The sequence below is a fragment of the Doryrhamphus excisus genome, chromosome 21 (genome assembly GCF_030265055.1).
Source record: "Doryrhamphus excisus isolate RoL2022-K1 chromosome 21, RoL_Dexc_1.0, whole genome shotgun sequence".
Taxonomy (NCBI): domain Eukaryota; kingdom Metazoa; phylum Chordata; class Actinopteri; order Syngnathiformes; family Syngnathidae; genus Doryrhamphus; species Doryrhamphus excisus.
Window position 1 is genome coordinate 11,667,004 of NC_080486.1, and position 21,786 is coordinate 11,688,789.

The following is a 21,786-nucleotide window of genomic DNA, read 5'->3' on the forward strand; positions in this document are numbered from 1 at the left end:
TGTGAAACGGCTTTGTTGTAAATCACCATCAGCCGACAGCAGCCTGCAGCACGCTTTCCTCCCGCCCCGCCGCCCCGCTAATACATCTTGTTCAATTGTGCCCAGAATGGAAGGAAGACGGCGCACTTTCACTTCCTGCGTCGGGGCCACACCTTTTTTTTCCTCTCACCTGAGCTGACGGTCGCTCTGGCAGTTTGTGATGCTAACGCTCATAATTAGAAACACTGTGGAGCTCATCCAGCAAGTGTGTGTGTGTGTTTGTTGGCAGCCTCTTCTTCAACATTGGCAGCACTTTCCTGTCTCCCACCCAGGAAAAAAAAAAAAAAAAAAGCACAACAAATCCAAGTGATTTCATCCTCATGCGCCATCATTTCTCTCATCGTGACTTCTTAGGCTGAAAACTATTAGCTTCATCCGCGGCACGCTTCTTTAAAAAGACACATTTACGGCTTGAACGCAAGTGGCGTACAAAGCAGGGGAGCTAATTAGCCATTGTTAAGTGAGGTGCGGATGCCGGGATCCATGCGCCTTCATCTTCTCGCCACATGGGGAGCCAAGTGAGGCCCCGTTTTGGCGAGATGCTACCGTTTGGTATTAGCGTGGTTTGGTTTTCACGACGTTTCACGAGGGAACATCACGTGGTTGCATTCGCACGGTTCAACATGTCTGAAAAGGAGCAGGGAGAAGCACAGTTTAGTTATTCCGATCCCTTTTTATCTATTACTGATGACATTCATTCACACCATAGTGTTCATAAGTATAATAAGTGCATAAGTAATCGTGCATTAAGAAAAAGTAACAATGCAAAAGCTAAAAAAACAACCATAATTAAATAAATACTGGAGTAATTTCTTTATATATATTGAGCAATAACTTATTAATGACAATTTTGGTATTAGCGTGGTTTGGTTTTCATTGCGTTTCACGAAGGAGCATCACGTGGTTGCATTTGCACGATTCAACATGTCTGAAAAGGAGCAGGGAGAAGCACAGTTTAGTTATTCCGATCCTTTTTATCTATTACTGATGACATTCATTCACACCTTAACTTAAGTATAATAACTAATAACTTATTAGTGACAATTTTGGTATTAGCGTGGTTTGGTTTTCATTACGTTTCACAAAGGAACATCACATGGTTGCATTCGCACAATTCAATATGTCTGAAGAGGAGCAGGGAGAAGCAGAGTTTAGTTATTCCGATCCCTTTTTATCATCTATTACTGATGACATTCATTCACACCATAACTTAAGTATAATAACTAATAACTTATTAGTGACAATTTTGGTATTAGCGTGGTTTGGTTTTCATTACGTTTCACGTAGGAACATCACATGGTTGCACAATTCAACATGTCTGAAAAGGAGCAGGCAGAAGCACAGTTTATTCATTTTGATCCCTTTTTATCATCTATTACTGATGACATTCATTCACGCCATAACTTAAGTATAATAACTTATTATATAACTTATTAGTGACAATTTTGGTATTAGCGTGGTTTGGTTTTCATTACGTTTCACGTAGGAACATCACGTGGTTGCACAATTCAACATGTCTGAAAAGGAGCAGGGAGATGCACAGCCTATTTATTCCGATCCCATTTTATCTATGACTGATTACATTCATTCACACCGTAACTTAAGTATTTATAAGTATAATAAGTGCATAAGTAATTGTGCATTAAGAAAAAGTAACAATGCAAAAGCTAAAAAAAAAACAACTATAAAGAGTAATTTCTTGATATGAATTGAGCAATAACTTATTAGTGACAATTAATATTGTATTATTATTAAATATGGCATAAGCCATGTTATGGTAGAGTTTGCATTGTTGTTAAAGTTGAATCTAAGCGGGATGAGCCGTTGTTGGCTCGCATCCGGCCTCGCAATCCCTTCAGCGGAAACCCCGCGGAGAGCCCGCCTCGCCGCATCTCCGAGTGTCCCCGCCGCCCCCCCCTCGCGTCATCCGATCCGACCTTCAGCCGGCCTAACTGGAAACAGACACCAAGAAACGTGGTGGCAAAGAGACGGCGAGAGCACAAAAAGAGACAAGTGACTGACAAGGCGTGCAAACGTTTATGTCACGAGCACAAAACTTCACCAGTGGGCGCCTCCGCCGCCGCCGCCTGAACGTTTTTGAACATTTTCAACACCCCGTAAGCCAGGTTAATCTTTACACACGTCTGTGGACACTTTGATGGTAGCTTGTCTCCCTAAAGCCAAAAAGTGGCAACATCAAAAGCTTTTTGAGCACACTAGCCAAGAATGGGTGCTGCAAATGCAAAGCTAAGCTAGCGGGTTGGAAAAGGGGGGGGATTTCTCCAACTTGTTTCTGTTTTCATGCCCACTCTGACTCATGAAGTCAACAACAAACATGCTAGCTCGCTAGCTCGCCCCGAGGTGCTCTTTACTTCTTCAAATGTCCATTAGAGCCACCGGCCGCACACGCGCCGGAGACGTCCACGAGCATCAAAAAAAAAAAAAAAAAAAAGAGGCCGTTCCCACAGGGGACGAGGACGACATCGCGCTGATGTTATTAGCTCCAGATGCCGCCTGGCAGAGGAGCGGCGGAAACATCCGCCATCATCCAAACGATGTCGCCCATCTGGAGCGCACATAACATCATCAAGTCGGGTCAGCGGTCACCCTCGCGGGGTGAAGAGCCACCATCATGTGACGTCATGGCCCCAACAGGGACAGGGGAGGCAGGCAGATGGAGGCTTTTATTTTGACCCCCCCACTCCTCTTCCCACACCCCCTCTACTATAATCTGCTGAGTTTGGGCGATGAGCAAAATGAAATGTGAGCGAGTGTCTTTTATAATCTCTGCTCTGCTTTAAAGGATGCAAATGGCTTCGATGGCTCTTTTTTTTTTGCTTGTCACATCATCTCCTGTGCCCCCCCCCCACCGGACCAAACATGCACCACCGCTCCCCTACACACACACACACACACACACACACACACACACACACGTATGAAGCCATGCTATTTGCAGATCCTTTAAATATTCAGCACCTGCCGTGTTTCCTGTACCACTTTGATCAGCCTCACATTCCACTGTGCCGCTTTCATCTCTCAAGCATCAACCCCCCCCCCCACCCAAACCTGGACTGCAAACCTACTCGCCTGCTTTCACCTTCTCCTCTGCTCTCCATCATCATCATCATCTGCACAACTTGTCCACATCACCCACCGAAAAGTGAATCAAGACTCATTGATGTACAGGAAAAGTGTTCTGCAACACACAAGACAACCCCCCCCCCCCCAATAACTGACCATCAGTATGCATGCAACAAGGAGAACCAGCCCTCAGAAGCCTTCAGAGCTTGGCACGGCCCTGCAGGAGTCACTTCAACTTAACACCTGCAACTTGAATTAAATATGCAGCTCCATTTTATATTATATCATAACACAAGTTCAATCCTCTATATCGACTCTAATGTAAGTCAGAGCCATCAAAGAAAAGCCCAGAGGCTGGACTTCAAAACATCTCCACCGTCCTCCACCGGGGCATCCCACCCGCATGCATGCGGGCATCGCTGCGCAATGCCGGGGGAGGAGGAGCGCAGCTCCCCGTGCGGTAGTGGAAGCTAACGAGAGTTTTTTTGAAAGCCGCGTTAAGGGAGCACAAAGTCGGACTGTTTGTTTACGAGGAGCCGCTGTGGTACTCGATAAAAAAGTTGGCAACATTAATAAAAAGTAATATCGAATTTAGTGCCTCTAATGAATAATAAAACAGAGCGAATTGATGCGAGTCGTCACCTCATTATGTGCCATCACTAAAGGCCAGCTGCGCGTAATTATCACGCCGGCGAACACAAACAAAAAGCGAACAAAGCAGCCTCTCACCTGGGGGGTGGTGGCTGGTGATGGAGCTTCTTCGTCCCCGGTGTCTGGAAAAGGAGAGTATCCGATTGAGAGCAGCCTGCGTCGGCCGCACACCGCAACTGCGCCGCACACGTCCGCTCCTCGCTGGGTGGATGTCACCGAGGCTGAGGGGGACGCCAGCCGCCCATTGGCTGCCGAGTCCCCGGCAGCATGCGGCGGGTGAGGGGCGGGGGGTTGAGGGGTGGCGGAAGGAAGGTGCTGGAGAGAAACACAAACGGAAATTGACACCCCCCCAAAAAAACATTGTCCAAGTTTAACACTATGCTATATTTCATGTGTTTTACACAACATTATTTTGCAGAATATATATAAAAAAAAACATTACTCCATTGCATCAATGCATCATTTTGGCAGCCATGTTTATTGTGTACTGTGTACAAATGTATGCAAGTTAATGCATGTGTTTTTATTAATATTATTTAGTATAATGTCAACATACAGCCACTACCTACACCAGGATATGACATCATCTCAGTTGGGTTTGTTTCCTCATGACTTATGATCTTATATCCTTTAAATCCCCCAAAACAACTAAACCGGAAACCCTAAACGCCACATGGTATTGACTAGATAATCGCTGACCTGAAATATTAGTAATTTGCAGCAGGATTACCGTACATTTTCATGCCAAATAAGGAAGAAGCTACAGAATTTGACAGATTTAAGACACATTTCTTCACATTTAGCTATGGATAAGTGCTTATAAATGGTGTAAATGTCGTCTTTTAATAAATAAACAATATCACAGCATATGATTCAATCCTTTTCTAGAACTGAAATGGTCCCGTCCACCCTCTTTTCGGATCCACTTTCCACGCAAACCGTTTCTAAATGTTAGTAGTTCTGTTTTCACTTTGGGAGGCGTGCTGAGATTGAGGGTGGGGCCGGGGTTGAGGTGGGGGGGGGGGGGGGGTGGATGCTGGCCAGAAATCAGATTAGAGGCCAAACATGTAAACTGCTGGGTTAGCGAGTAATCAAACTAATGCAGCTCATCACTTGCTTTATCCAGCACGCTGCCTCCGCCAGATTACCGTCCGTAATCTCCCGCTTGTGTGTGTGTGTGTGTGTGTGTACATATACATGTAATAAACTCTTAAGCGTACTACAAATAAAATGTTCATGAGCTAAACAAGTTATGACGGCGGAAATGAGGTCGCAGAACCTCATATCAGCATCATTATGGAGTATTTTTTTAAAGGCTTTGCTACACGTCTTAAAATAAAGCCATACTTGGAGCTGTAAGTGTTTTCCTTCGGCGAATAATGTAAAGTTAGCACGTTAGCACGTAGTTGTATCTGATACATGGCATCAATTATGTCAATAAGATAAGATATTTACATTTCCAGTCCACTGGGGGGTGCTGTTTTGCACTCGGTGAGTCCACAGAAGAACTGGGCCCCGTTTCACGAAGCAGGTTTAGTGAAAACTCGGAGTATGTTAACCCTGAAATGAGGGAAACTCTGAGTTTTCCGTTTCAAAAAGGGAGGTAAGTCAAACCAGAGACAGAGGAGTAACTCCAGCCTGTTTCACAGAGAGAGGTAACTTAACCTCGGTGTCAGTTACTATGGCAACAGACTCTGTGAACATAACCTGGTCGGGACCAGGTTTTCTTCAATGAACCTCGAGTTTCTTTCTGTCTCCGGTGTGATTCATTCATTGTCGTGCGTGTTTAAAGCCAGTTTGGTCGTTTTTCATAATCACCATCACCAACAGCAGTAAAATAAACAGAAAGACAAAACATTTTTTATTTGGTCTTCTTTATTTCCTACAAATAAGAAAAAAAATGGTTTCTTACTTTTTAATTGTTACAATCATCAACACAATTCACCTATGACCATGCACCCACCTCTAACTTGTGTTTTAATAATTCAATTTCCAGATCCGTTTTAGTTATCTGGCGGTCCAGCAGCACCATTTCTTTTTCTGTTTTTTGTACTGTTTTTAATAAATGCACTTTGTAGATTTCTTTTAGTGGTAGCTGGGAACACATAAGGATGACATTATACAGTTGCACATGAATTCCACTGAATTAACCTCTGGAATTTACTGAATACATATCTCACTGTGTCAATCTGTGCTGTGGAGGTTGAGGGACCCTCTTCCTGCTGCCCAGCCATGCTCTGCTAAAATGGATAAGAATCCGTTAATACTTCAGTGTAGGCTAAAAGTCACTATAATCCACATGTAAACACATGTGAATGGAGAGGAAATCAGTAACATCAAGATTTTACCTCTGTAGGCCTCTCAGGCTCCCTCTCAGACACCACAGAGAAGGCAGCAGACATTGTGGTCCCATCATCTTCATCATCCTGTTTAGAGTGTTGTGTTTCACTATGCTATACTTTAAATATGGCATAATCTCTGGACTATTGGCTACTTACAGTTAAAGTGGCACATGGATCCACTAGACCAAGTACGTCTTCAGAATCTGTTGAGACAAAAGAAAAACACATGAAAGGGAAATTAACATTGAACTATAGGCCCAAAAGAAGTTTGAGGCCTAGGCCTATTGCATCTTATCAAGGCTGGTGGCTCCTGTGTAATCATGTCCGAGGATGAGGTTCCTCCAGGGATCCGCTCTGCGACTGGCCTCCCGACAGTCTGACTCATGGCCAGCTCCTCTGCCTCGGTCAGACGTGGTGGGGGTGGTCCTCCGCCAGTTTTGCGGGCAGATGCCCGCTTTCTGTTGGCTGAGTAGAAGTTAGATGTTGCTTTTCATATGTCTGATTTAACTGTATACAGGCGAGGACATTTATGTGTGTGAAAACAATATTATGTTGGAGATAATGCACACTGAAACAGCTGCTGAATGATATTTAGTGGTAAACATGATTAAAAAAAGGCACCCTGACTGTTATGCTGAGGGCTTACCTGTTTGAACAATGTTTTTATATTTCATCTTCAGCTGCTTCCACGTTCTTTTTTCGCCGGTGGGATTACATCTAAGTGACATAAATTGTAGCTGTAACACCATTCTACTTGTTTGCATCTGTAGCCTAATATTATTGTGATTGCATAAATGTATATAATAAATTTAAACTTACGCATTGCCTCGAGCACTAATCTTCTCCCACGCCGACTCGCGTTCTTTCGCTGCTGCAGCCGTGTTGCTTTTCTTTTTAAAAACGCTTTCAATGTTGCTTTTCTTTTTAAAAACGCTTTCAATGTTGCTTTTCTTTTTAAAAACGCTTTCAAATTTGCCGTATGACCGCATTAATATATCCAGTTCCAGAGGACTGAAATACGACGATCTTTTCTTCTCACTCGTTGCCATGGTGAATCGAGGGAACAGGGCTCCATTGATCAGGGCTTTTTAAAGTCGTGGTGCACGCGCTTAACTCAGAGTGAACAAACTCTGTGTTGATTGAACCAATTGAAATCACCTGTTCTGAAACCCGTAAGTCAGAGTTTCCTGTCTCAGAGTAGATCAACTCAGAGTTCAGGGTTAGACTCCAGAGTTGGTTGAACCTGCTTCTTGAAACGGGGCCCTGGAGAACTAGAAGCATCGAAAACATGTTTTTGTTCTTTAAATATTTTCAATTTGCCGCCACTAGGAGGCATTGAATCGGCGCCAACACGAGTGGACAGGAGGTTGTCAGACATATTGTTCATTGAGTGATAAATGATGAATACAGGTGGTGTAATTTTATGTTTTAATTAAATTACAAAGCATAATTATTATCTGGTGATAAGCAAAGTGATGCATGGATATCTCAAGACAGAATCAGTCGTGTATTGCAGGTGTGATTCATTTTGGAAAAGGGATGACGAGATAAGGCACGCATAATTAAGGAGACGCATAATTAAGATGAGATAGAACAAAAAAAAAACAGACCGTGTGCTACTTTGCAACTTGTAAACAGGGATGACTTGTTTCCAAATAATAAAGTGTAATGTTAGCGGCCACAGTGCACGAGTTTAATCCCTGGAAGCGCTTTTGCCGCCACCCGGCCCTCTCGCCATTTGGCACGGGCCCTCCATCAGGAGATCAGCACAGGGCAAGAAAAAGAGGCCCGCCATCCGGAAACACATGACAGCTGCAAGTGTCGTGGTTAGTTCAAAGACAGGGAAATGCCGGGAATTTCACTTGTGGACTTCTGTTCCGGGTTTCTTCATTGTTAGCGCTGCTGATCCATATCAGCGTCATACAATCAAAACCATACAGAGGCAAGAACACACTTCAGCATACACATGTACATACATGTACACATACATATACATGTACATACATGTACAGTATTCATCAAAAGCTAACATATTCAAAAATAGGCTTCTCTACACATCTTAAAACAGTCAACCCCATCTGTAAGCTCTGGAAACTCAATTATTTTGTATATATTTTACAAGTGTTTATATTTTACTAGCTTCGTCATAAAACAAAAACAGGCTTCGCCACGCATCTTAAAACAGTGTACTCCATATTTCAGCTGCAGACTGTACATTTGTGTATTTTGTTGCCGCAAATATACTAATGGGAGTAATGTTAGCACTGTAGCTCACATAGCCATCCTCGTTTTGCTAGCACTCGTGTCCCCCGGTCCCACTTCATATTACATCATGTGTAATGTACAGTATTTATCAAAAGCTAACATATTAAAAAATAGGCTTCTCTACACATCTTAAAACAGTCAACCCCATCTGTAAGCGCTGGAAACGCAATTATTTTGTATATATTTTACTAGTGTTGCTAACATTTGTCCAAAGCAACAGCTTCGTCATTAAACAAAAACAGGCTTCGCCACACATCTTAAAAAAGTGTACTCCATATTTCTGCTGCAGACTAAATTTGCGTATTTTGTTTTTCAGCAGCAAATATGCTAAGATAGAACGGTGTTGCTGTTAAAATGGGAGTAATGTTAGCACTGTAGCTAACTCCATAATGCTACGTTGAGTGTGTCCCGGTACTTTTGTCCGCCACATTATATGAAAGAGTCAAATAAGGCGACGCAAGGCAGGGAGACCTTTGCAATAAGACGGAATCTAGCAGATTACGAGCATTAAATAGTTTTTTAATGAGGTCTCATTACGTGTGATGAATGCGACTTCTTTTATGACGTGCTTAATTGTCGGACTGGTGAAAAATCAATACGTCCCCTTTTAGACACCGCCGAACGATCGATACCCAACAGGGACGCAAATATCTCAGTGCCACACAAACAAAATGTTTACGGATCTTTGCGTTTGTTCCTAAGAAAAAAAAGCCTCGTGAAGAAGACAAGGACGCGTTTGAGGGCGCGGCTGTCGAGCGTTTGAATCGTCGCTGTGTTCCTCCTTGCTTCACAGCTGATGGTCACAAGTCTTCCCACAAGTCCTCCTTGGAGGTTTGACCCCGATACAGCTTCAGGAGGTGGCGGCACCGCGCCCAGACAACTCTTCCAAGAAGAAAACCTTTGTCCCTTCCCGAGCCTCTGGGGGTCCGGACTATCACGGGATAATCAGGCAAAGAGGGGACTGCTGTTTTCCGCAGAGATGCTGCAGATGATGAATGAAGGAGAGATAAAGTGAAGCAGAAGCAAAGTAAGTTAGAGCAAGTCTTTGTTCTCGCTGAGGGGGGGGGGAGGAAAGTCTCACATTTGGGACTTCTGACCTTCACGTAATGTCATAGACAGAACTATAAGAAGGTCTTTGTCCAGTGAATGAATCTATAGTTCCTTTATACATTCCCAAAGGAAGCCATTTCCCATTTCCAGTGTCGCATCCGATGTTAGCGATGATCGTCACATGGTTCTGTCCTTCTGTGTGAATCCACGACTAAGCGGATCAAATGCTGACAATGTAACAAAAAAAAAAAAAAAAAATCAGAGTTTCCGCTGTGAAAATGTTCTTAAAAAGCAAAAATCCCGAAGCGGCGGCGATGAAAGCGTCTGCCGAGGCCGTATCAAACACGCAGTGAAATCAAGAAGTGGGGGTTTGTATTTGCATGACACTGCGGTTGCTACCTTGGCGGGGGATTAGCGTGCAACACTTTTTACTTCCTGCCTGCAGTTTTCCATGGAGAAACCTGAACTTTGGATGTTCATGGATGTTATGCGTGTTACAAAGATTCCCATTAAATTAAAAAACGGTTTCTTATGAGGCCAAGTATCTTCACAATACACAGAATGAGATACGTTAATCTGGTTTGTGATGTTAATTCACTTTTGTAATTCAATTCTAAAGGCACTTTAGACATACCTAATTTGCAGTAGCAATGTGTATGCTGAGTGTAATCAATTGAATCCAGACCTAATCCAGATTGGTTAGGTCTTCGGAAATGCCGTTTAACATTATAAAATCATAACATTATTAAAGTAAAAACAGGTTTCCAAATGGAGACGGCCACACTTTAAAGAAACTCAATTAGCTCCACATCCAAATCTGATCCAGTTTGCATTTACACACATAAATCCTATTCATGGACAGATGAACAGATAAGGCATTCAGATGTTCAAAGATCAAACCAAGATCCAGATCCATTTTATATGATGCCAGGATGGAGATCGATCCTGAATCAAACTAGATTCCAACATTCGGATGTTTAATCTGGATCAAATCCTGTTTAAGTTCATTTAGTATTATTTACTACCAATTTACAACAAAGTTTCCATATACAGTAAACAAGACAACAAGTCAGGGTGCACAGAAACCAATGTCAAACCGAGTTAGATCTGAATTGAATTCGGTTCAGCTCAGTGTCTATTCAGAACAAAAGTTTCCATACAAAGTAGCTCAATGACCATATGTCTGAAATGACCATACCTTACTGCAAATCCAGATGCGGATTTGATCCAGATTGCATTTACACACATAAATCCTATTCAATATGATGTCAATATGGACAGATAAAACATTCAGATGTTCAAAGATCAAACCAAGATCCATTTTATATGATGTCAGGATGGAGATCGATCCTGAATCAAACTAGATTCCAACATTCGGATGTTTAATCTGGATCAAATTCTGTTTAAGTTCATTTAGTATTATTGACTTCCAATTTACAACAAAGTTTCCATATACAGTAGAACAAGACAGCAACTCAGGGTGGACAGAAACCAATGTCAAACCGAATTGGATCTGAATTGAATTCGGTTCAGCTCAGTGTCTATTCAGAACAAAAGTTTCCATACAAAGTAGCTCACTGACCATATGTCTGAAATGACCATACCTTACTGCAAATCCAGATGCGGATTTGATCCAGATTGCATTTACACACATAAATCCTATTCAATATGATGTGAATATGGACAGATAAGACATTCAGATGTTCAAAGATCAAACCAAGATCCATTTTATATGATGTCAGGATGGAGATCGATCCTGAATCAAACTAGATTCCAACATTCGGATGTTTAATCTGGATCAAATCCTGTTTAAGTTAATTTAGTATTATTTACTTCCAATTTACAACAAAGTTTCCACATACAGTAGAACAAGACAGCAAGTCAAACCAATGTCAAACCGAATTGGATCTGAATTGAATTTGGTTCAGCTCAGTGTCTATTCAGAACAAAAGTTTCCATACAAAGTAGCTCAATGACTATATGTCTGAAATGACCATACCTTACTGCAAATCCAGATGCGGATTTGATCCAGATTGCATATTTGCTATGATTATATATATATTTTTTGGATGCCCCAAAAAATTCTACATCTGGACCAAACTTGACCTCCTTTTAGTTCATGTAAAACAGTAAATTCACAGTCATTGAAGCCCGGGCAGAGGTCTTCACGGTCTCCAGGGACCAATGAGAACATTTAAAAAACAAAAAAATAAAAATAACTGGAGGGGATGAGCGCTTCCTGTTTGGATGAGGGATCCCATCAAAGGCGGCACAGTGACCCTCTGCTTCAGCAACACACAGCATGAAAAGGGAGGTGGGAAAAAGGGAACAGTGTACATTCTTGACGGCATCATAAATCACGGCGCTCGTGGCAGGCGGCCCAATTGTGCCGCGAGGCCACACTGAGGCCACCATCATACACATCCACCATCCAAAAGCCTCCACCCCATCTCCTTCTTTGTGTGTCCCCAGGCTGAGGAGAGAAGTGGAACGGCGACAACGTGCCCGTCCACCCAAGATTCACATAGAATCTATTTGGGACGCTGCAAAGGGACACGTGGGAGGAAGGGGGGGGTTCGATAAACAAAACAAAAAGTCTGACTCTGGTGGATTTTAATCCTGGAAGTTTGGGATGCCTCCAGGGAGTCTTTCGGGATGCTACTCCGGCAGCAGTAGAAGCAGCAGACGACACGGACCTTCATGGGGAATTTGTCTCTATGAGTCAGAGTGTGTGTGGTGGTGGTGGTGGGGGGGTGAGGGGTTGGGGGGGGGGGGGTGGATTAGTGGTACAGATGGACTGAGACCGGGGCCCTGTTAATAAATCCCTCTGTGATGTTGTACACTCATGTGCATGTTTGTTCTAGTGGACATGAACCTAGCGACATGCTAATCTGCGTCGTTACAACTTCTACTCAATAAAGTGACATGATGAATTGAACCGGGGAGAGGGGGGGGGCATGCAAAGGGTGTGATGAGCCCTGCTTGGCCTGGCCTTGCTTGCCCCCCCCCCTTCCAATCTTCTTCTTTTTGCATAATTTGCTTCCTATTAGTAGTCTTTTTGTGGATGATAATTTAAAAAAAAATCTCGGGGTTGCGGCGCTAATCCGGCAGCATTGCACTTCACAGAGGGATTAGTGAGTGACAACTTGAAGTGAAACGAGAGATGTAAGGGGCCTCTTAAGCCGTGTTCCTATTAAAAGCCACGGAGCGCCGTGACACTGTGGCAGGCTTCGCCGCACACTCGCCCAATACTCGGGGATAAATATCACCACTCCCTTTTTATCCCCTCCTCGATAAACGCTCCCGTGCTCGTGGCCATTCCTCCTCCGTCTGTCTTGTTATTATTTTTACTTCCTCTCCGTACGCATTCGGCCGTGTCCAAATTATTTCTAGATGCCCCAATTTGCTCGGCGCTGAAGTTTAAAATCTTTCACAGTACGCCGGCGATCATTTGAACGCTTCGACCTGATGACTTCATGCTCTGCCGACTTTCATACATTTCAAGAACAATTGGGGCTCATTGCTGTTTGCTTATTTTGGTTTGGCGCTATTTACATTAAACCGGTGCTTCTCAAATAGTGGGGCTCATTACAGTGCAACCCTGCCAACATGTACACATTTAGAGTACTCAGCATGTGATTAAGGCGAAACTAGTCTACATGACTTTTTCATGACTGGTTTTCCAGTCCACCAATCAACACGCTTCACTTACACCTTTTCCTGATTAGAGGCGTCACCCTAGAGTCAGTTTGTGTCCAGTTTGAGTCTAACTCTGGTTGCCAATGGGTGGGTCGGGAGCCAAAATGTGGCCCAGATATTTTGGTACTAAGTCTAAGTAGAGTGACGTCGCCTACTCTACTTTGACCAAAGTGGGATACAGGGGTGTCTCCAGGCCATCTCAGGACTATCCTGGGTTCTACCAGACATGATCAAGGAGTTATACAAAAAATATTGTCTGGTCGCCATCTTGGAGCCGAGTCCCGTTGGGGTTACGTGGTTTAAGAGGTACTCAAAGATGTCCGTATGCAGTCTTAGTTTTCTAAGGTAGTCTAAGGTATATTTTCCGTACCAAAATTAGTGTACCAAAATATCTGGGCCACATTTTGGCTCCCGACCCACCCATTGGCAACCAGAGTTAGACTCAGTTGGACACAAACTGACTCTAGGTTGACGCCTCCAATAAGGAAAAGGTGTAAGTGAAGCGTGTTGATTGGTGGACTGGAAAACCCCCCAAAGTCATGTAGACTAGTTTCGCCTAGTTTCGCTTAGTACTCTAAATGTGTACATGTTGGCAGGGTTGTACTGTAATAAAAGTCTCTCACTTTGTGGGGGCGCCCCACTATTTGAGAAGCACCGGTTTAATGTGAATAGCGCCAAACCAAAATAAGCAAATAGCAATGAGCCCTAATTGTTTCCTTGTCCCGCTGTGACCTGGATCTCTACTCTGAGGGACGCATGGCTTCCTTCCTGTCCTGCTTGCTGACTGCATCCCAGAGTAACTCATCAAGTGCAGGTAATTAACTTCAACACCAGACACTTTTAGGGAGCAGCAACACTCCATTAGAGCACTGCTGTACCAACAAAAATGCACTAAACCACACAAACAAGTTCACTTTCCATAACGTAGAAAACGTTCCGTTAGCAAGCAGTCAAGTGGCTCACAAGCCTATTTAGCATCTTTTGCATCAACATGCGGCGTCGGCTGATGAAAGTGCACGCTCGGTTGCAGCTAACACAATAAAAGCACACAACAAATAGCCTGTACATGCGCAGTGACCGTTGAACACAATCGGACATAAATAGAGTCGCTGTCATGTGTGGAATATCTGCAGCTCCCCAATCAAACAAACAGCAAATCGGAATCAGACTTCGCCGGGCCGCCTCTAATGAGGGAAGAAAGCATCCGTCTGACCAATTATTAGACTTCCCTGCTATGCTGAGCAACGGGACAAAGTCCACAGGTATTGATGGCATCCGTGGGGACGCGTGGGAGCGGGGGCGACATTGTTTAGCCAAAAAAAAAACATTGTGGCCATGTGATCCCTGGTAATGCGCCTTCATGTCGCTTGCCAGCCATCTACAGTAGGAAATTATGGACATTTGAATATTAATCTTAAAAAATATATACCTAAACTATGATTAAGTCCAATATAACAAGAGGTGACAGACATGACATTTTAAAAGTGAAAAAAATAAAATATAAAAACAAATTAAAAACAAACAAAACTATATTAGGAAAGCAGGAAGTGAACAAATGTAACAGTTACTGATTGTAAAAGTCCAAATGGAAGGGTAGGATTTAATAAGCTTTGCTTCTTCCTACTCCTTTTGGACATGTGGAACTGTCAACTGATTATGTGATGCATTCAATTGTAATCTGATGCATGTTCAAATGAAATAAAACCATTACCATTACCATAAAAGTGGATTAAATGTGGATGTTCTGTGCGAATCTTACAACCAAAGGAGTGTACCACTATCGGAAAGGTACCACTGTTCATGCATTTACAAACAACTCTTTCATTGATAATGTCCATCCTCTAAAAAATATCGTAAAATAATCCAAAGTTGCCTTCAGGTGGCTTTTCATTAATCAGGATACTATGATTGAACACTATGTGCGGATGTCGTCCTTGCATTCCAGGTGTCGGCACAGCCTTGAAGCCGGTAGCTGGTCAAAGGCCAGGCTCCCGTTAATGCGACTCCATGCAACTATGATTAATGTCCTACTGGTTCATGTTTAATTAATATTTACAGGACAAATTTGAGGTCCACAAATGCCAACAAACAAATGTAGAATTCTGGCGACCGCATGCTTGCTCTCAGGAAGTTGTTGTATTTGTCTTTGGCAATTAGCGCTCGGAAAAAAAAGGGGGGGGAAAAAGCTCTTGGTAATTACCCGCCCTGCTCAGTGAGAGCACTCAAAATAAACACACAGAGCGTCAAACATGGTCGCCACATCTGTGCCCTGGGCCGTGACCTCCTTATGGGGAGTTCACTGGAAGAGCGAATGGAATAACGAACATGATTGCTTCAAGGATTTTGGGGGCGGATAGAGTTTAGGAGACACAGAAAGGAAGTTCAAGGAAGAATTGGAACAACTGGAACATTTGGTGTTTGTAATCTGTCAGATCCTGAAGGTCGTTTCACAGTAAAGGTCAAAAGTAAAGAGTAGAGCCCACAGCTATTACATGCATATGTCGGTATTTCATTGTTGATCTACCAAGTCATTCTTTCAAAATCCGGTCTTAGGACCAGCATAGACCAGCTACCAGCATACATCGTGTTTTCATGCTAGTATGCTGGTCTTAGGACCCGCATAGACCAGCTATCAACATGACCAGCATACATCGTGTTTTCATGCTAGGACCAACATAGACCAGCTACCAGCATGACCAACATACATTGTGTTTTCATGCTAGTATGCTGGTCTTAGGACCTGCATAGACCAGCTACTAGCATGACCAGCATACATCGTGTTTTCATGCTAGGACCAGCGTAGACCAGCTACCTGCATGACCAGTATACATCGTGTTTTCATGCTAGTATACTGGTCTTAGGACCAACATAGACCAGCTACCAGCATGACTAGCATATATAGCGTTTTCATGCTAGTATACTGGTCTTAGGACCAACATAGACCAGCTACCAGCATACATCGTGTTTTCATGCTAGTATACTGGTCTTAGGACCAGCATAGACCAGCATACATCATGTTTTCATGCTAGTATGCTGGTCTTAGGACCAGCATACATTGAGTTTTCATGCTAGGACCAGCATAAACCAGCTACCAGCATGACTAGCATATATTGTGTTTTCATGCTAGTATACTGGTCTTAGGACCAGCATAGACCAGCATACATCATGTTTTCATGCTAGTATGCTGGTTTTAGGACCAGCTTAGACCAGCTACCAGCATACCAGCACAAAAACACAACCTATCAACCATCACATGACCTTCTGCAGGCATCTGTGGTTAAAATATTGAAATTGACCTCATTGAACGTGAGAAGAACTATCCTTGAGAATCAATATCCCGGTAAAGCAGTTGTCATAAAAAGCGTCAAAAATGAGACGAAAGGAGCGGATGCAAAGCAGGTGAGGTGGGGGTTAAAAGGCCATCACATTGAAACGCTGAGAGATGGGAAAAGTCGGCGCTCGGCATCTGTCAATACCTCGCACTTCCTCTTACGCTCTCTTTCCACCCCCGCATCGTTAAATGCGCCTTGACGCCCCGTCTGCTATCGCGGCTTTTATCTGGCTGACACGCCTTTGCCTCTGACATTTACATGAAAGCTGCAGGACGAGCTCGGGAGTCATCCGCTACGATAGGAAGCGCCTTGAGGCTGCACGGGGAAGATTCTCTAACACTCATTATGATATTTATTGTGCTTGCTATGTTTGTAGTGCTGTACAAAGTGCTGTACTGCATCACACTGGGGGCTTGGGTTTTACCCTGTTGTGGTAAAAGACTTCACTGATGCAATAGTCCACCTTGTGTGGCCTACTAGGAACACGGCGATTTGTGTGTCTGCAGCTTTAATGCTAATGAGTGGTTAGCATGCAGGCCTCACAGCTGGGAGAGGTATGAATGTGAGTGTGAATGGTTGTTTGTCTGTCTGCCCTCTGATTTGCTGCTGACCAGTCCTGGGATAGGCTCCAGCACCCCCAAGTGAATGAAAAAAAAAAAAAAAATAGCAGTACTTTTACCAGAACACAATCAAAATAGAAATAGAAAAAAGTTGCCATCTGACCAGAATGGGTCGTTATATAATAAGGAAAAAGTTATGTTATAATAATAAAATTACGGAAAAAAGTCATACATTTTGAGAATAAAGTCAAAATATAGAACCCAAAGAAAAGCCATGCATGCACAGGGAGAAAACACAAACTCCACTTAGTGATGCCCGAGGGTGGAATTGAACCCAGGTCTCCTTGGTGTGTGGCCTGCGTGCTAACCACTCGACCACATAGCCACTTGGAAGCTGTGACAAAAAATGACAACCAGAATTAAGTTATAATTGTTGGAAAATTATGTTTGGGAGTTTTGATATATATTAGTTAAAAAATATATTTAAAAAATCTGAAATATTATACTAAAACCAAAACATGAATAGAAAATAGTCTTTACTATAAAGTAGTAGTCCAAAGTCAGGATGTTATGGAGTGACAATGTGTCTCCAAACCTTTGGTATTGTGGAGGTATCGGTAATGTTTTGCATTACATTTGTGATATTAGCAGAGGTTACCTGCGTAAGTCGCTGCCTGTGTCGGGATAGCAGTCTTTACCAAAAAAAAACAAAACAGGATGCTAAAAACAAAAACTCTTTGGAAGCGGAAGCATGACAACAACATAAGGGGGACAAATAATGCATGCGACTTAGCAGCCTAATTAGCACGGTGGTCGGCATGGCAACCCAAGAAGCTACACTACGCTACGGGGAGGAACAAGGCTTGTGTTTGAAAAACAAAATGTTTGCAAAGAAACAAATGTTAGCTTCATTAGGAAGTCCTGAGTAGTCATTAGCGCCGAGGACCACCAAGGCGCCCTTGGCCTCGTCCATCTTGAATAAAAATCCCTCCCCATCCGTAATGAGAATTGTTCCAAAAGGGTGTCAAATGAATCTGGCAACGCGTCTGAGCGAGTAAACCACGTCGTTAGGAAGCCAAATAAAGAATTTACACTCCATCATCGTCCAATCAGCTCGTTAATTCTGCTCCCCCGCCGTTGCCCAGACGCCGAATCGATGGCGCACGGGTCCTGTAAAACGCGTGTCTAATGAACAGAACCTTCCACGCCAAAAACCAGAATTATCTCCTCAGTCCAATGTATGTATTTACTGATAAATAATACACAAGTTGTTTTATTGATTTGCGGCATGGATGGTTACGCTACATGAACATCAGCGGGAGAAAGAGGCCTACTGGATGAGATGATGTTCAAAATCAACAGGGTTCTTGCTTTGGCGTTCAAAATAAAGAGCCAGCAATCAGCGTTGAGTATTTGTCATCCTAGCTGACATGCTAACAACAGGAATTGACAGGAAAATGTGTCGTGATTCACTTAGGGAGCGTAAAAAACACCACATTTAAGTCCCACTTTGCATTCCCAACAAATCCGTAATGGAGACACAAAGGCAGGGAGGCTGCTTTTGTTTGTTTGGTTTTTTTCTCCCCGGCGACACGGAATATTGATTTATGTCTGATGAAGATGTTTATCAGCGTCTCAGACTACATGAAGAAAATCATTTTTTTTTTTTTTTATAGGGTTTTTATTTTCTCACGTTTCCTCCCTCCGCATCAGTTTTACATTTAAACGCCACTTCATTGGCGTGACGGATGATGTTCTCATTCCAACAACATGAGCTGGATGTTAAGCACGTCCGTCATGGCCGTGGACGCGGGAGCTGCACGGGCGAGGATACACATTTGGGTATTGATCCCATACCAAGTAAGATAGAGATACTATTCACTTGGACATTTTTCTGAGATGTGGCTACACAGTGGATGAGTGGTTAGTGTGTAGGCCTCACACTCAGGAAGACCTGGGTTCGATTCCCCGCTCGGGCATGAGTTTTCCCCAAATACTCTGGTTTCCTCCCACATTACAAAAAAAATCCTAAACAGGGTCATGTGGGTATGCTGGAGCCTATCCCAGCTGTCTTCGGACTGGTGGCCAGCCAATCACAGGGCACATATAGACAAACAACCATTCACACTCACATTCATACCTATGGACAATTTGGAGCCGCCTATTAACAATTAAGTTTCTGGAAAATATCAGTTCCCAACTAAAAGATACATTTTAAGCATAATTTCATTCACACCATTCATAACTATGGACAATTTGGAGTCGCTAATTAACCTAGCATGTTTTTGGAATGTGGGAGGAAACCGGAGTACCCGGAGAAAACCCACCCAATCAAACTCCACACAGAGATGGCTGAGGGTGGAATTGAACTTGGGTCTCTCAGCTGTGAGGCCTCTGCGCTAACCGCTCGTCCACCGTGCAGTCACCCTATGGACAATTTGGAGTCGGCAATTAACCTAGCATGTTTTTGGAATGTGGGAGGAAAGCGGAGTACCCGGAGAAAAACCCACGCATGCACGGGGAGATCCACACAGAGATGGCGGAGTGTGGAATTGAACTCGGGTCTCTTAGCTGTGAGGCCTGTGCGCTAACCGCTTACCAACGTGCAGCCACCCTATGGACAATTTGGAGTCATTAATAAACCTAGCATGTTTTTGGAATGTGGGAGGAAGCCGGAGAAAACCCACACATGCACGGGAAGAACATAAAAAAAATGGATGGACCCAAAGGTGGAAACGAACTCGGGTCTCCTAGCTGTGAGGCCTGTGCGTTAACCACTCGTCCACCATGGAGCCAAATTAAACTTTTCCACATGTAAAATGATTTTTCCAAATGCCTTCATTGTTATTAAAATCCATTATGTACTTGTATGATCCCACTTTTCTCCCATTCACGATTGTTGCTATCTTGCCGTTCCTGGAGTGACTTTCTTCAGCTCCTGATTGGCTAAAAAGCTCTCAGACATGCTGAGGGTGATTAGCGTAGATGGAGGTTATTATTTCTTTGGGAGCTTTTCAGAAACTTTGAAGAACATTAGAGCTCTCGTCTCCTCAACAAGCCTCTCATCTTGCCCTCCTCCTCCTCCTCCTCCTGACTCCATGTCTTCATCCTTCCTGGAGTTTGTCATTAGGATCCTCCAGCAACATCTCGACCTGTCATCAACCTCCTCCTCCTCTTCCTGCTGCTCCTTTTGTCTGCCGTCTGCCACCACGGCACTGGAGATGCTCGCTCCGGAACCTCCTGGAAGAAAACACGCCTCCCACTTTTGCAGCCGTGGAGGAGGGTCGCGACCTTTTCGTGACGCAGAAGGTTCGTCGCTCGTCGGGTGAAGCTGTCACGGAGGATCACACGCGACGCTCCCGTTGCCTCGCTATTTGGCAGACTTTCATTTGGAGGCGCTGTCAGCTGTCTCCACTTTTTCTTTCCCCGACGTGCTTTTTTCTTTTCTTTGTGTGGCTTTGAAAGCAGAACACGTTAAAGCGGGACTTTTATCAGGATGCGGAGTTTTGGAAATGTTATTGACTACAACAATAAAGAGCGACAAGCCTAATGAAGTTTACCTAGCTTGTCTGTTCGTTTATTTGGCAACGCTTGGTACTAAATTTCCATGGAAACTGAGGTCAAAAGTCAACTAGAATCAGTTTCTGTTATCAACTCAGGAGGTGATTTTTTTAAAGGTCATTACTAAGGTCATTGGTCAAACTCGGGTTTTTGGACATACCATGTATCTGCTGAAGACGGGGTCGCCAACCCATCGATCGTGATCAACCAGTGGATTTTTGGGACTTGCCCCGATCGATCGCTGGAACTGTTCAAGTCGGGCACCTTTATAGGGCAGCTAAGGGTCCTTCTTAGCTGCCCTATGTTGGTCTGTGTCGGTGATGAAAGCCACAAAGACAATACATCAAACTTGATATCAATGCCAATCAACCAGCTGGATGAACACAAATAAAGGGCATCAAACGCTACACAGCGTCTGGCCAGAGGCTGCGTGCATGAGCGACTTCGGCGATTTTACTTCAATAAAACCGTGGGTACAAAAATACAAGGTTTTTGTTTGGAAAAAAGCTACCTGTCCAGTTTCTGGCACCCAGTCCCCGCCAATGTTGTCACAATGCTGAGCTTTCATTAAGTCCCAAGTCCCAAAAATCCACTGGTTGATCACGATCGACGGGTTGGCGACCCCCCGTCTTCAGCGGATACATGGTATGTCCAAAAACCCGAGTTTGACCAATGACCTTGAAAAAAATAATCTCCCTGAGTTGATAACAGAAACTGATTCTAGTTGACTTTTGACCTCAGCTTCCATGGAAATTTGGTACCAAAAAACGAATAGACAAGCTAGGTAAACTTCATTAGGCTTGTCGCTCTTTATTGTTGCAGTCAATAACATTTCCAAAACTCCGCCTCCTGATAAAAGTCCCGCTTTACTTCAATAAAACCGTGGGTACAAAAAAAAGGAAAAAAAGCTGCCTGTCCAGTTTCTGGCACCCACTCCCCGCCAATGTTGTCACAATGCTGAGCTTTCATTAAGACGCCATCAGAGCTTGTGTCCGCCATGTCGGCGAGGCAAATTAGAGCTGCCACCCTCGGCGAGCTCTCTTCATCACTCATGTTCGCACATCGACAAGCGGCCTCTCGCACAAACAAGCACACTCTGTGATGTAGTATTATTTCTTAGTATATAATTCATAATGTTCCCATCAGGAATCCTCAGGTTCGATTTCTGCATTATTATTTTCGTGCTCCATTGCAGACGTTCCC

The 21,786-nt window shown here is 43.6% G+C and overlaps 1 protein-coding gene across 1 annotated transcript in view; it reads right to left on the bottom strand.

The window, feature by feature from the left end:
* The window catches only part of LOC131108561 (cadherin-6-like), a 354,525-nt gene that overhangs the window by 46,925 nt on the left and 285,814 nt on the right, over positions 1-21,786 (bottom strand). The window contains exon 19 of the mRNA XM_058059595.1: positions 3,853-4,089. The gene's annotated coding sequence lies outside the window, so the exon portion shown is untranslated. The remainder of the gene's footprint in view (positions 1-3,852; positions 4,090-21,786) is intronic.